Genomic DNA, 16,207 nt, shown 5'->3' with positions numbered 1-16,207 from the left:
TTTTGGGAATTGGGTTAGTGTGTGGAAGATATGAAGATCTTTGTGTAGGCTTTTGAGTGGGCTGAGGTGCGTGTTGATGCCGGGGGCGGCGTTTATTTTTATGAGTTTTTTTTCTTGAGCAACATTTGCATGGTTTCTTTTGCTTTCTTTGGGTTGCATGGGTTAGACCCTTATGTTTTGGTAATATGATAATGTGGTTCTTTTTTTTTGGGGTTTGATGAATTTCGATGTCACGATTCAAGACCGAGTGGGCCTTGTTTATTTGGCCTAGAGTGGGTCGCCTCTGTATTTTGCAAGTACATTTGGTGTTTATTTAGTGTTAGAGAAAATTTGTAGGAGAAATATTACGCCTTTATTGATTCGGAAAGTAAGGAAAACACACTGAAATAAAACTGACCCATATTCTAAGGGGCCTTAGGACCATCTAAAGTCTCTATTATTTTTTTCTATCAATCTAAAGAACTACTAGGCGCTTTTTTACTAATGGTGCTCTATATGGCTCAAGCCTGGGGTTTAGTCTCATAAAACTTCGGTCCTTCACCGGTACTCATCTTGAATTTCATTCCTTTTGCGTTGACCCACTGATATGTCTTCACCCATCCGTTCTCGACCTCTTCTAGTGTTGATGCAAGAGAGATTAACCGGGTTGGATCGAAACCTTCATCTTTTAAAGCTAGGGTAGTCATCACAGTCTCGTTCTCCATAGGCCTCGATTCGTTAAACAATGTCCATAGAGCCTGGTTGTCCAATGTTTCAGATGTTTTAGTCTTGGTGAGGTGGGGTGCCTCATCCAAGGTGTGGCAGTCATGGAAAATTTCAAATCCGGGTTTTAGCAAGCCATCCTGAACGAAGGGTTCAGGGAAATCACAGCATGGGTGTTCTTCTCCTTCCCGAACGAACATCCCGTTAAGGGTCCTTCGATACGGGGGAAGGAGGGTGGTTTGTTTGGCCTTTTTAAGGCGTAGCCTAGACAGGCGGTCAACAATATCTTCCTCCGTTGGTTCATAGCCTAAGCCAAAGGGAGTAGATTTGTTGGGAAAAGGAAGGAATGTGTATTCTTTCTTCCTTATGCCCAATGGGGTTCCTGGGAAATAACCTTGAGCTAACAGCATTCTAGGGATGACTCGGGATGCATGCGGGTCTAGGAATGCTGGATCATAATCTTCGATGAACTGGATTGTTTCTTCAATTTGAAACCCGTAAAGGTGGTCTGCAGTTTCGGCCGTTCCAACCATAGTGCAACTGACGTCTGTAGACACCTACTTTTGTCCCCATTCCCGCAAGGGAAAGGTTCGATGATGAAAGCATAAAAACTCCACTTGACAACGCATCTCCTATAAAATAAACGAATCTCGATGCCCCATTTCATTTCACCCGAAACCTGCTATTTATGGAAACCTGCTAAAAATAGTAACTACCGTAAAAGGTAGCTTCTAAAAGTGGCAAATCATAAAAGATAGAAACCTGTCAGAATTAGGTGTTGCACTCCAACATAAATCCTAAAATGAGATAGAAAACTGCGAGAATCCTATTCCTAATAGGTTTCGGAAATAAGAGTTACGTATTAATTAAAATCCTAACGAACCTAGAGTTCGTAACGGGCCCAGACGCATTCCGTCATGAAATTGATACGCGCTAAAAGACTCGAATTAATCTCAAACTCTCGGGATTCTAGGAATCCGAATCTGACAAAGAAACGGCACAAACAGCAATTTCAACGCCCAGCCCTGGGCGCTGAAATTGCCAGGATCCTATTTTCAACGCCCAGAGCTGGGCGCCGAAATCTTTGACGCCCAGAGCTGGGCGCTGAAAGTACCTGGGTACGTGTTTTTTCCTAACTCTTTGCGGATTAGAACTCTGCAATTCTATCTTTCCACGAACTCTTCCCTATAAATAGGCCCCTAGTTTCGACGTGAAACAGGACACAACAACACATAATATATTCTGAGTATTGACTCTAAACCCCTTAGCCTAAGCCTCTCGCTGCGAAACTGTTCACGCGTTCTGTCGCAATCGATCCATAAATCGAACAGAACGTATCCTGTCCCATAATCGAGATTCGTTAAATAAAAGGAGAAATAGCAAAGTCAAAGTGGTTAGTTTTCTGAGAACCGTGACGCACCTCTCAAGGGTGCGTCGTAATGTGTCCCTTTTCGATGATTTAACCGCTTTCCTCGCCCTTTTTATGAACTGTTAAACTAACCTAATTTGAATGTTCTATCACGCCTAACGAATATAATATTTTTGGGAAATCGGATTATCATGCTAGGTCCCTTAATGTTATTTAAATCAGATAATCACGATCGAATTAGTATTATATGTTGCATATTGCTAAAATCAATTCAGATTAGTTTAATAGTTAACGCATGTCCCTTCAATTATTTATGCTGAGCTAGTAAGGATATCCTGCCTCTGGAGTTATCGACGAGCGAATTACTCCTCTCGGTAGTTACAGTCCCCCGAACCCTCAATCTCTACCTTGCGGGTGTATATTGAGAGATCCCCACACCAGGGATCACAAGGGAACCTACGGCCGTCGTGGTCAAACATAATTGCACTCCCTTTATGTCACGATAACCGGGTTTTGTCAGTTTTTTCTCATTGTCGTTAAAAACTGAATGGCGACTCCTATATTACTAGTCAATTGGGTGTATACTCACAGGAAATCCAACTACACTTGATTGAATAAAAAGAATCGTCACACCCATGAGGGACAAGGTCACGCATTAGCCTCGCGCTTTTTTCGACCCCCTCACAGTGGCGACTCCACTGGGGATAGTGAAGGAAATACTCGTGCTTGTAGGTAATCAAAATAGCCGAAGGGTGAAACGATCCTACCTCGCGTTTATTTCCCCATCAAGTTGGGACGACCTGAAAATCAGCATATTAATGTGAACGGGCAGAACATCATAACGAATCTCGGCTCCCTCGGGGGTTGGGACTAAGGATACCTTTTTTCGCCAATAGGGGGGTGCATACGCCGCGCATGTTTCCCACTCGGTACTTGTGCAGGTAGTACTCCTATCCCGAACCCAATCGCTCGCCCATTAGGTCCCTCTTGCCTGCATGCGCCCTTGGCTTGCACTTGCGGGTTGGCCTCTTGAGCGAAATTCGTCTGTTGAAGACACTACCTCGACCGGGGCATGTGTTGGATCTACGATAGAAGCGGTACCAAGCCAGGCGCGGACAAACTACCCATAGAAGCCTATCATAAACTACATGGCATATTTAATTTTCAAATCCATGTTTGTAATGTACTTATGTGTAGCGAAATATGTGATTGTGTGTGACAAACTATTCTAGAAAACCAACGACCTTAAAAACTGCCCAAACATTCATAGACTAATTTGCCAAAGAGTTATACCGAAACACGTGTTCCGCAAACCCGAATGTTCGCCACAAAATAAGCGACGCTCGGGATGGCCTGTAACGAATCCCACAAACGCTGTTACGCGTAAAGGACGTTATTAGGCAAACACGCAAATCAAAGTCGCATAAACAGAAAACAGAAAATGAGAACCAGCCAGGGACGCATTTTCAACGCACCTGGCTGGGCGCCAGAATTTCTCACGCCCCTAGCTGGGCGCTGAAGTTGCTGCTTGGGCTTCTGGTCAGGCGTAGCAGCTTTGGTGCCCGCACGAAAGGAAAATACGTAGAAAAAAATGTTCATAAAAAGAATTGCTACGAGGGCGTAAGAAAAGCACTCGATTTCAAAAGCGACTCGTAAAAAAATTAATAACTCTTTGCGTCGTTGTTAGGCCTCCTACGACGACGATGTTCGGCACCAAAACCGAGCATGCTAATGAAACGACCTTGAATGTCACATGGGCAAAGTATTCAAAAAAATAATGTTCAAATGAAGTTTTCAGGAAAAATAATGTTCGAATTAAAAAAAAATCCGAGTCTAGACTAGGTTATGCCGAAGTACAATCTAAATCCTAAGTCTTAGTTGCCTTATCCATAGAATCGGTCCTAATACTTGGTGTCGTTCTGCAAGCTAAAAAGTTAAACCATATTGAGTCTCCCTTCCTAACATTTAAATCAATGAGAACCCATATGTAATTGTCATCCCTTGCTAGGAATCCACGGCCTCAACACTCTCTCTCACCAATAAAAAGAATATATTATAGTATTTGCAAAATGAAAACGGTCACGTTCTGGAAATCATTCCCCCATAATCGCACAACCCCCAAAAGTGAACCTAAGGTGTTAATACCATTGGCAAAGAAAAAATTAATGGCCCCAAGGCTTATAATCACATTGGGTCACGACTATCATAGTCCTCTCGAGTCACTCACTCCTTGAAATACTACTAAGTACGGACTAAAAGATTTTCCATGAATGCAACATGACCAACCATGAAAATACCCAAATCGGCATGCCGTAAGGCTACCATTGGGGTAAAAGCAATACACACTAAGAGAGAAGCCGCACTAATGATTCTAGCCTTGCAAAAATAAAAATTCGATCTCCCCAATTAACTACCTTGCCAACATTAAACAAAATGGCGCATGACAAATGAACACCCAAGGGTTAAAATCTAAAGTGTCAACCAACGAAAGTTATGGTCCAATTAGCCTAAGTCTGAGAGTCGCTTGGTCAAGTGTTATAGGCTTACGCCACGTCATTATTTTGAGTCTAGGCCACCTCCTTATATTCATACACGGGTTATAATCAGAAAAATTAATGAAAGTTTGAGTCTAAATCACAACTTCTAATTAAATCCCGGAAACTGTGAAAAGTTATTTTCGATGTAATTCTTTCGTTAAATTTCAATAAGGTAAAAACAACATTTTGAATCTACGCTATTTGCACATTTTAAGAAACGACTAAATACGCTTGCAAAGTAAGACAATTTAAAGGTCCACTATAGGCCTACCAAACGAGGCTCACTCAATCTCGCCTCGTAACTCAAAGACCACAACCATCTACCTTTTAGCCCAAATTGATTGAAGGATTTATGTTAGGGGAGAAATCCCAAGCAAAAAGAAATACTTAAAAAGAAAGAGAAAAAGGAGAGCGAAAAGAGCAAGCCATGAAATACTTAGCCCGTACCTCCCGATTTACACAAGTAAAGCAAAGGAAAAGAAGTGAGTCAACCAATCCAAATCATGCCACAAAAACTACATAAAGTTCTACGATGTCCACCTCTTCCAATCCTTATGCTCTTAGACGCCTTCGCTCTGGGGTCCCTGTTCAGCTCATTTAACCTATCCATGTTCTCATTGCCATGACCCAAGAAACCATTACCTTGACTCTTGTTCTTGAACTCGTTGTCAACCGCAAACCACGCACGACCATTGACACGTGCGTCATACCCCTTATTTCCAAAACCTGCTCTCACACCACCGTTGGCATAATGACCATATAACTCGTTTAGATACATCCCGTTGATATATCCTTGAGCCGTCCCCATGCTATTCATTAGCCTTGGTTGATGTAATCCTCATGCTCGACTAATACCTATACAACTTATCCTATCTCATCCAACCCATCTTTCAAACCGTCTTGAGTCACGAATAAAAAAGAGACAAATGAAAAAGTACATTCTACGCTCAACATAAAAACAAAAATTAATATAAAAAAAAATGTGAATAATAAAAAAGAAACTTTGCAAAGCGCCTCTAAAGTTAGTCTAAAAAGGAAAAGAAGCATTTAGCGCACCAAAAAAGATCCGCCCAGAAATTATTTTCAGCGCCCAAAGCTGGGCGCCGAAATCTTTGACGCCCCAGCCTGGGCGCTGAATCTCTCTGCTTGCTAAAATTTTGTCCAGAAGTGCTCGTCATTTTGTCCGCACATACACGGAAAAATAACGAACACTTGGGGGGGTACATCACGTATTCAGATATACGTACCACCAAAGAAATACATGTACTCAAAAATATAAAACAAATTTTTTGGCTTACGGCAAGGCAGCAGATTTAAATAATAATAAACTTCACTTATTCTACCGTTTCAAACAATATGTTTCCACCTCAGAACATACTTATCGAATTCGGCATTCTAAGAAACCATTTTCTAGGCTAAGAACTACGCAAGACCTGATTCCAAATTAAATCTATTTAAGGCGGATACGTAGGCAATCCATGATTCGGTCCAACCAATTCGCAAAATATTAAAGCCTATAGAAAAACAAGAATAAAAAATAGAAGTCCCTTATTGAAATTTAATTACTTGCAATCCAAGCCGAAAGAAAAATTTAAGTCCAAGTCGTCAAGATGCCAAAACAAGCACACATCGAAAAATAATAAAGGCACGTACCTTGCCAGAAGGAGCACTCACACTCCTAGGCGCATAGCCAAGACTCAAAAGATCGCTCTGCCTCAATTGAATGGGGGCTAGCGCAAGCGCCCATGACCTCTAAAGTACTCGACTTGACCCTCCCTAAAGCGAACTAACTCACTTAAAGACTTTGTTTCACCACTAGACATAGTCGTTCGCTTAAAGACCTTCTTTCACCACTAGACACAGTCATAATCGCCAACAAGTAATAAAGGCAGTAAGCTTGCAATAAAGAGGATTGTTCTATGGCGTCGCCCCATCGTTCCTTCGAGCTCAGGGCACCCGTTCATGGTAACTCAAATGCTCGCGAATCCCCTTTCAAAAAAAAAATCAGACATTGTCAATAGGACTTGGCACTTAACCAAGGCTCACCCTACTCAGACATATGACACGGGCATCTAAAATCGAAATCTGAAAATATTATTAATGGGAAGACATAACAGTAACTGGGGGCTAAAAATTGAAATGAAAGAGATAGGGAAGGAACTAAGTATACCTCGACCTTTTATACAGACATACACCAAGTAAATCTAAGTCAATTTGAAAACGGTTTATATTCCCGCAATTTTGGAAAAGATGGCCCTAAAAGCCTAAAGCATATGCCAAACGGGCACAAGTATATCTTGACGCCTGCACCCTGGCTTCCAGCAAATCCTTAGACAGCATTCCAAAAATCGTAACAGTATTTTGATTCACTCATGTAATCCTGTACGAACCCTTCTATAAGTCAACCTACTTAGGACACCTCGGATTGTACACAGTAGGACTCGGATTTTAAATAATTTTCAAATAATTTTTAAAGACTTCTTCGGACAAATAAAGTGTCGTTGGTTTAAGCTAAGTATGCGTTTATCTCGATGTTGCAAGTGAGTCAAAAAGATTTTTAAATATGATTATGGGTAAAGAAAGGCACCTAGCTTCTGGTCAAGGCACACTTCAACATGTGACTACCTTGACCATGGCAATGTCGCACAATACGACATTTACAAGAGAAGTAGCAAAATCACTACTCGAACGTACCTCGCACTAAACGAGTCTGGTTCAAACTATTCATGATCCGTGTCACCATGAATGCATAAAAAATGTATGCCAAGCATTATAGCACCAAGCCAATCCCGTAGCTACAATTGGGGGCTTGAGATAAACACTCTAAAAATGCTCGAAATGACGATTTTATCGCAAATTCTTGACGCTAATGCTATCCACACATCATAGGGGCACAATCCTAAGGTTTGATCGTGTAAAACGAACCTTAGAATGGCTACAACCCCTCCCAAATTCTAAGCGCTACTTAGAATATATAAAGTCACCCCACTAACAAGGGTAACTGAAAATCGCGAGTCACCAAAACTCCGATCAAACCACTGCACATAACGCTCGCCCTATAAAGCGCCCGTTACACAGTCTACATTGTTCCAAAGCAAAAGCGAAAGAAAAAAACAAATAAAAAAAACTGTCAAAGTTCTGCCCAGAAATCATTTTCAACGCCCAGAGCTGGGCGTCGAAATCTTTAACGCCCCAGCCTGGGCGCTGAATATCTCTGCTTGCTAAATCTTGCCCTGATATAAAAACAAAGAAAAAAACAAAAGAAAAGAGAATACATAGAACTTCCAAGTGAACAAGAGGCCAACTGCGTCATCAAAAGACCAGCCCAAACAACACTTTCAACGCCCCACCTGGGCGTGAATTATTTCAACGCCCAGGCCTGGGCGCCGAAAATGTACCCAGGCTCAAAAAAGGCCCTAACTTCTAGTGGGCCCTGCCATACTCATTCGATTTGAAAATTGCCGAAAGTCGCACCTCACGACTTTGTCAAAAGTAGCACACCACTACAAAAATCGCTCGCACTTATGAGCGCAATCCCAAACACGATCAAGGACATTACGAAATGCGTATCCCCAAGGAACCTCTTCAACAAGAAATGACCGTCAAGCACGAATTCTTGGGGGCTCGAAAGAAAATATAGAGTATACAAAGTTAGAAACAATATTCCCAGACTACGCTATACGAAGTCCCGTGTTTGGATGTCTCAAAAAATAAAAAATAAACCGGTTTACGACCTCAAGACAAAGGTCGCCGTTGATACCTATACATAGTCCCCTAATCAAGGACCCAGGTAGTGGCAAAATTGAGCCGTAAGGACTAACTCAAAACCATAAAGGATGATGACCACAAGACAATGGTCCGTCTAAGCATGTCGTCAACCCACATTCAGGTTGCAACTAAATCCGAGCATCCCTCGAAAGAATTCGCTCCTGCAAGAATAAATGAAAAGAAATTCTCAAAAGAAATCACAAGAAAAGAAATGAAATAGGGACTTGCCCACCTCAATCGGGCAAGATCGCGGCACACGAATCCCAAATCGAAAAGACGAATTCAGGTTCGCTCACCTCCAGCGAGCGGGGCGTCCACCCTCAGCGGACAGGGTTCGCCCACCCTCAGCGGGCGGGGTCTGCGTCACTAGCCGCGCAGGTCCTCTGTTTTCGAAAAATAAAGTCTTCAAATTTAAAATAGGCTCGCCATCTTCAGCCGGCGGGGTCTACGGCGCAAACCACGTAGGTCCTTATTTTCAAAAAAAAAAAAAACAAAAATTTCAAAACAGATTCGTCCACTTCTATCGGACGGGGGGTCTACCCTCAGCGGACAGGTTCGCCATCTTCAGCCGGCGGGGTCTACGTCACAAACCGCGTAGGTCCTTATTTTCAAAAACATCAAACATATTCGTCCACTTCTATCGGACGGGGGGTCCACCCTCAGTGGACAGGTTCGCCATCTTCAGCCGGTGGGGTCTACGTCAAAAACCGCGTAGGTCCTTATTTTCAAAAACATCAAACAGATTCGTCCACTTCTATCGGACGGGGGGTCCACCCTCAGCGAACAGGCTCGCCCACCTTCAGCGGGCGGGGTCTGCGTCACTAACAGCGCAGGTCCTTAGTCGCTGCAGCGATAACTTTTATTGGCTTCCCTTTTTCCAAAAATTAAAGGATTGGTTTTTCGTTTTTCCAAAAAAGAGCGATGTGTTGGATTTTCCTTCGTTTTACGTCCTATAAAAACAAGGGGGTTTTCTCGTTTAGCTAGCCCTAAAAATGAGAATCTTTAAAAACGTTTTAACTCGTGATTGGGCTTGGCCAGGCCCAATTACACTTTACAGCTTTAATTTCGAAAACATCTGTAGTTACTCCCAATGACAAAGTGAGGGAGTTTCTACGCATCTTTAGATCCTTCCAATGACAAAGTGAGGAAGTTTCTATACTATCAGTTGACAAATCCCAATGACACGTGAGGGATATGTCGACACTTCAAGTGATGACCCTTAAGTCAAATGTTATCACTCGGGGGCTCGTGAGACCCTCGCAAAACAGGTCACATACACCATGGCTTGTGTGACGCACTCCGTCTAATACTTTGACCATCGTCTTACTCCAAGACTCAGTCAAAGTGGGGGCTAACTGTAGACACCTACTTTTGTCCCCATTCCCGCAAGGGAAAGGTTCGATGATGAAAGCATAAAAACTCCACTTGACAACGCATCTCCTATAAAATAAACGAATCTCGATTCCCCATTTCATTTCACCCGAAACCTGCTGTTTATGGAAACCTGCTCAAAATAGTAACTGCTGTAAAAGGTAGCTTCTAAAAGTGGCAAATTATAAAAGATAGAAACCTGTCAGAATTAGATGTTGCACTCCAACATAAATCCTAAAATGAGATAGAAAACTACGAGAATCCTATTCCTAATAGGATTCGGAAATAAGAGTTACGTATTAATTAAAATCCTAACGAACCTAGAGTTCGTAACGGGCCCAGACGCATTCCGTCATGAAATTGATACGCGCTAAAAGACTCGAATTAATCTCAAACTCTCCCGATTCTAGGAATCCGAATCTAACAAAGAAACGGCCCAAACAACAATTTCAACGCCCAGCCCTGGGCGCTGAAATTGCCAGGATCCTATTTTCAACGCCCAGAGCTGGGCGCCGAAATCTTTGACGCCCAGAGCTGGGCGCTGAAAGTACCTGGGTACGTGTTTTTTCCTAACTCTTTGCGGATTAGAACTCTGCAATTCTATCTTTCCACGAACTCTTCCCTATAAATAGGCCCCTAGTTTCGACGTGAAACAGGACACAACAACACATAATATATTCTGAGTATTGACTCTAAACCCCTTAGCCTAAGCCTCTCGCTGCGAAACTGTTCACGCGTTCTGTCGCAATCGATCCATAAATCGAACAGAACGTATCCTGTCCCATAATCAAGATTCGTTAAATAAAAGGAGAAATAGCAAAGTCAAAGTGGTTAGTTTTCTGAGAACCGTGACACACCTCTCAAGGGTGCGTCGTAATGTGTCCCTTTTTGATGATTTAACCGCTTTCCTCGCCCTTTTTATGAACTGTTAAACTAACCTAATTTGAATGTTCTATCACGCCTAACGAATATAATATTTTTGGGAAATCGGATTATCATGCTAGGTCCCTTAATATTATTTAAATTTGATAATCACGATCGAATTAGTATTATATGTTGCATATTGCTAAAATCAATTCAGATTAGTTTAATAGTTAACGCATGTCCCTTCAATTATTTATGCTGAGCTAGTAAGGATATCCTGCCTCTGGAGTTATCGACGAGCGAATTACTCCTCTCGGTAGTTACAGTCCCCCGAACCCTCAATCTCTACCTTGCGGGTGTATATTGAGAGATCCCCACACCAGGGATCACAAGGGAACCTACGGCCGTCGTGGTCAAACATAATTGCACTCCCTTTATGTCACGATAACCGGGTTTTGTCAGTTTTTTCTCATTGTCGTTAAAAACTGAATGGCGACTCCTATATTACTAGTCAATTGGGTGTATACTCACAGGAAATCCAACTACACTTGATTGAATAAAAAGAATCGTCACACCCACGAGGGACAAGGTCACGGATTAGCCTCGCGCTTTTTACGACCCCCTCACAACGTCGAGAAGAGGGGCGCGGATTTCTAGTATTACCCCGTTATGGTTAAGTTTAACCATTTGGTGCAAGGTAAAAGCCACACCTCCTAAGTCATGGAGCCAAGGTCGCCCCAAGAGGAGGTTGAAAGTGGGCTTGATGTCGATTATTTGAAACTCCGTGGTGCGTGCCACAGGCCCGGTTCGTATGGTAAGGTTGATTTTCCCAATACAGGCCTTCGGGAGTTATCATAAGCTCGTACCCCTTGCGTGGAGGTTTGGAAGTCATCGTTTCCTAGCCCCAAGCAATGGGCGGTTCGCAATGGGCAGATATTAACCGCCGAACCATTATCTACGAGCGCTAGGGGGATGTTTTGTCCTTTGCATCCAACCACTAGGTAAAGGGCTTTATTGTGAGCACCCCCCTCTTTGGGTAAGTCTTTATCAGTGAAAACTATGGCCTTTTCTCCGGCATCTCTCGTGACATGGCTAACCAATGAGTCAGGTGTGATATCTGTAGGTACTGAGATGAGGTCAAGTGAGCGAATGAGCTTTTCGCGATGTTCCTTTGAAGTACACATGAGATCCCAGATGGTAATCTCGGCCTTGGTTCTTTTTAGTTGTTTCAGGAGAGGATTTTCAATGACTTCTGCGACGGTGGCGTGCCGTCCATTCTCAGCAGTTTGCCTAACCGGGATGTCGTACATAGGAGGTGGGTGAATATCAGGTTGGTATATTCTTCCGGATCGGGTGAGGTTGTCGACCTCGGGCTCCTGAGGGGTGGTGTCAATGAGAGCATACCCGGGCCAAGTTTCAGTGAAGAGGTCCTGGCCCGACACTTGAGATAGGTAGATATCTTCAGCATCATCATTCCACACACCGCACACTTCTCTCTCGATTCGATCCATAGGGACCACAGCGAGTGATGCACCTTGAGGTGTAATATACACCGTGGGGTCGAAATTCTCTGGTTGGTCGAGAGAGATGGGACAAGAGCCGAGTGGGCTCTTGTTGTTGTTGGGTTTGCCAACGTTAGGGAGAGGTATCACTTCATCCTCTATCATGTCCTGGATCGTATGTTTTAGATTCCAGCAGTTTTCAGTGTCATGCCCATTTCCTTGATGGAATTTGCAGTAAGTACCTTCGACCCAATATTTGCTTTTGACAGGGGGTCACGGGTGGGGCCTATAGGTCTCAGCTTTCCTTAATTGGTTAGTCTTTCAAAGGCTTGTACCAAAGTCGACCCGAGTGGGGCAAACTTTCGGTCTCGGACCCATCTTTCAGGGCTTCTTCGGGCGGGAGTCTCTTCTACAGCATGGACTTCTTGGGCTTGGGATGTGTTACCCCGATTATAGGTGTTGTTTTTATATGTGGTTTTGCTTTGTATGGTTTTGGCGAGGTCGTCCTCGATCTTTATTCCCACATCATAAACTCTTTTGAAAGTGTCAAGTCCCAGGTACCTAAGGTGTTGTCTGTAAGCCGGGTCCAGGTTGTCAATGAATTTTTGGACCAATTCTGTTTCGGGAGGCCTATTGATTAGCTAGGCCGCCTGGTCCCTCCATCTAGCAAAGTAGGTCGTGAAACCCTCATTTTTCTTTTGGAAGAGAACTTCCAGCTCGCGCATGGTGACTTGGAAATCCATGTTCGACGAGTATTGTTTGATTAAGACATTGACAAAGTCTTCCCAAGTGGGGAAGAGCTTAGGGTCCTGGTGATAGTACCATTTGAGCGGCACAGGTTCCAAGGACAAAGGAAAGGCAGGTAAATACATGGACTTGTCCACGCCTTTCAAGTTCATGGCATTCACAAAGCTCAGTAGATGATCACGGGGGTTGTCCGTGGCCTTGAACTTTGGTAAGTCAGATGAACTGAACTTTTCTGGTAGTTTGCCAGGAAAAGGTTCAGGATCGAGGGAGAAGTATTTGCTCCCCATGGTTTGCTGTAGGACCATTTTTTCAATCCTCTTATCGTTATCGAGGTCATTTTTGGCTTGCGCAGCCGCTAAGGCTTCATTTTCCATTTTCAGTTGGCCCATGAGTCGGGTCATTTGAGCCATCTGCTCTTGCAAATCTTCGATGGACATGTTTGAAGGTGCGAATCGAGGTTGGGGAAGCGGAGATCCTTGAAATGAGGGATGACGGACGGAGCTTGGAGTCACTAAACCTGATGTTGGCGATGTATCTTTGAGACGCACTAACCGTTGATTCCCTGATCGGCACCAAGTGGCAGGACCAGTCCTAGGCATAAGATAAGCTAAAGTTTAGGTTCCCAAAGTTTCAAGCATTACTTAGTCTAGACTTCGACTCTCTAAATTGGTTTTTCCACTCTTTCTTTTGTTGGTACACTTTTTGGTTTTTTTTTCTTTTGGTCATTCTTTGGATTTTCGAAATACTTGCCCGTGTGACATTCATAGTTATTAGCATGTTCGGTTTTGGTGCCGAGCATTGTCGTCGTAGGAGGCCTAACAACGACACAAAGAGTTATTAATCTTTTCACGAGTCGCTTTTGAAATCGAGTGCTTTTCTTACGCCTTCGTAGCAATTTTTTTTTACGGACATTTTTTGTGCTACGTATTTTCCGTTTGCGCGGGCACCGAGGCTGCTGCGCCTGACCAGAAGGCCAAGCAGCAACTTCAGCGCCCAGCGAGGGGCGTGAGAAATACTCGCGCCCAGCCAGGGGCGTTGAAAATGAGTCCCTGGCTGGTTCTCGTTTTCTGTCTTCTGTTCATGCGACTTCGATTTGCGTGTTTGCCTAATAACGTCCTTTACGCGTAGCAGCGTTTGTGGGATTCGTTACAGGCCATCCCGAGCGTCGCTTATTTTTGTGGCGACCCTTCGGGTATGCGGAACACGTGTTTCGGTATAACTCCTTAGCAAATTATTCTATGAATGTTTGGGCAATTTTTAAGGTCGTTGGTTTTCTAGGATAGTTTGTCACACACAATCACATATTTCTCTACACATAACTACATTACAAGCATGGATTTGAAAATTAAATGTGTCACGTAGTTTATGATAGGCTTCTATGGGTAGTTTATTTGCGCCTGGCTTGGTACCGCTTCTATCGTAGATCCAACACATGCCCCGGTCGAGGTAGTGCCTTCAACAGACGAATTCCGCCCAAGAGGCCAACCCGCAAGTGCAAGCCAAGGGGGCATGCAGGCGAGAGGGACCTAATGAGCGAGCGATTGGGTTCGGGATAGGTATACTACCTGCACAAGTACCGAGTGGGAAACATGCGCGGCGTATGCACCCCCCTATTGGCGGAAAAAGGTATCCTTAGTCCCAACTCCCGAGGGAGCCGAGATTCGTTATGTTGTTCTGCCCGTTCACATTAATTTGCTGATTTTCAGGTCGTCCCAACTTGATGGGGAAATAAACGCGGGGTAGGATCGTTTCACCCTTCGGCTATTTTGATTACCTACAAGCACGAGTATTTCCTTCACTATCCCCAGTGGAGTCGCCACTGTGAGGGGGTCGAAAAAGCACAAGGCTAATGCGTGACCTCGTCCCTCGTGGGTGTGACGATTCTTTTTATTCAATCAAGTGTAACTGGATTTCCTGTGAGTTTACACCCAATTGACTAGTAATATAGGAGTCGTCATTCAGTTTTTAACGACAATGAGAAAAACTGACAAAACCCGGTTATCGTGACATAAAGGGAGTGGGGATCTCTCAACATACACCCGCAAGGTCTCATTGAGGGTTCGGGGGACTGTAACTACCGAGAGGAGTACTCGCTCTTCGATAACTCCAGAGGCAGGATATCCTTACTAGCTCAGCATAAATAATTGAAGGGACATGCGTTAACTATTAAACTAATCTAAGTTGATTTTAGCAATATGCAACATATAATACTAGATCGATCGTGATTATTGATTTAAATAGTATTAAGGGACCTAGCATGATAATCCAATGTCCCGAAAATATTATATTTATTAGGCGTTATAGAAAAATCAGATTTAGTTAGTTTAACAGTTCATAAAAAGGGCGAGGAAAGCAATTAAATCATCGAGAAGGGGCACATTACGACGCACCCTTGAGAGGTGCGTCACGGTTCTCAGAAAACTAACCACTTTGACTTTGCTATTTCTCCTTTTTATTTAACGAATCTTAATAATGGGACAGGATACGTTCTGTTCGATTTATGGATCGATTGCGACAGAACGCGTGAACAGTTTCGCAGCGTGAGGCTTAGGCTAAGGGTTGGAGTCAATACTCAGAATATAATTGTGTGTTGTGTGTGTTCTTTTCACGTTGAATTTGGGGCTGTATTTATAGGGAAGAGTTCGTGGAAAGACAGAATTGCAGAGTTCTAATCCACAAAGAATTAGGAAAAAACACGTACCCAGGTATTTTCAGCGCCCAGGCCTGGGCGCCAAAGATTTCGGCGCCCAGAGCCAGGCGTTGAAAATAGGGTCTGGGCTGTTTTCTTAGTCAGATTCGGATTCCTGAAATCCGTAGTGTTTGAGACTTAACCGAGTCTTTTAGTGCGTATTAATCTTGTGACGGGATGCGTTTGGGCCCGTTACGAACTCTAGGCTCGTTAGGATTTTAATTAATACGTAACTCTTATTTCCGAATCATATTAGGAATAGGATTCTCGCAGTTTTCTATCTCATTTAGGATTTATGTTGGAATGCAACACCTAATTTTGACAGGTTTCTATCCTTTATGATTTGCCACTTTTAGAAGCTACCTTTTACGGTAGTTACTATTTTTAGCAGGTTTCCACAAATAGCAGTTTTCCATAAATATTAGGTTTCGGGTGAAATGAAAAGGGGAATTGAGATTCGTTTATTTTATAGGAGATGCGTTGTCAAGTGGAGATTTATGCTTTCATCATCGAACCTTTCCCTTTCGGGAATGGGGACAAAAGTAGGTGTCTACACATTCTCAAATCTTTGAGCCCTAAGCTCTTCCGTTGCCACCACTTCAGGTGCAAACCTAGATAACTCTATAAACCTAGAATAGTATTCCGTCACAGACAGACT

Source organism: Spinacia oleracea, chromosome 5 (genome assembly GCF_020520425.1).
Source record: "Spinacia oleracea cultivar Varoflay chromosome 5, BTI_SOV_V1, whole genome shotgun sequence".
NCBI classification, from domain to species: Eukaryota; Viridiplantae; Streptophyta; class Magnoliopsida; order Caryophyllales; family Amaranthaceae; genus Spinacia; species Spinacia oleracea.
The sequence above is the reverse complement of the archived record's forward strand: the minus strand, read 5'-3'. Positions refer to the sequence as shown.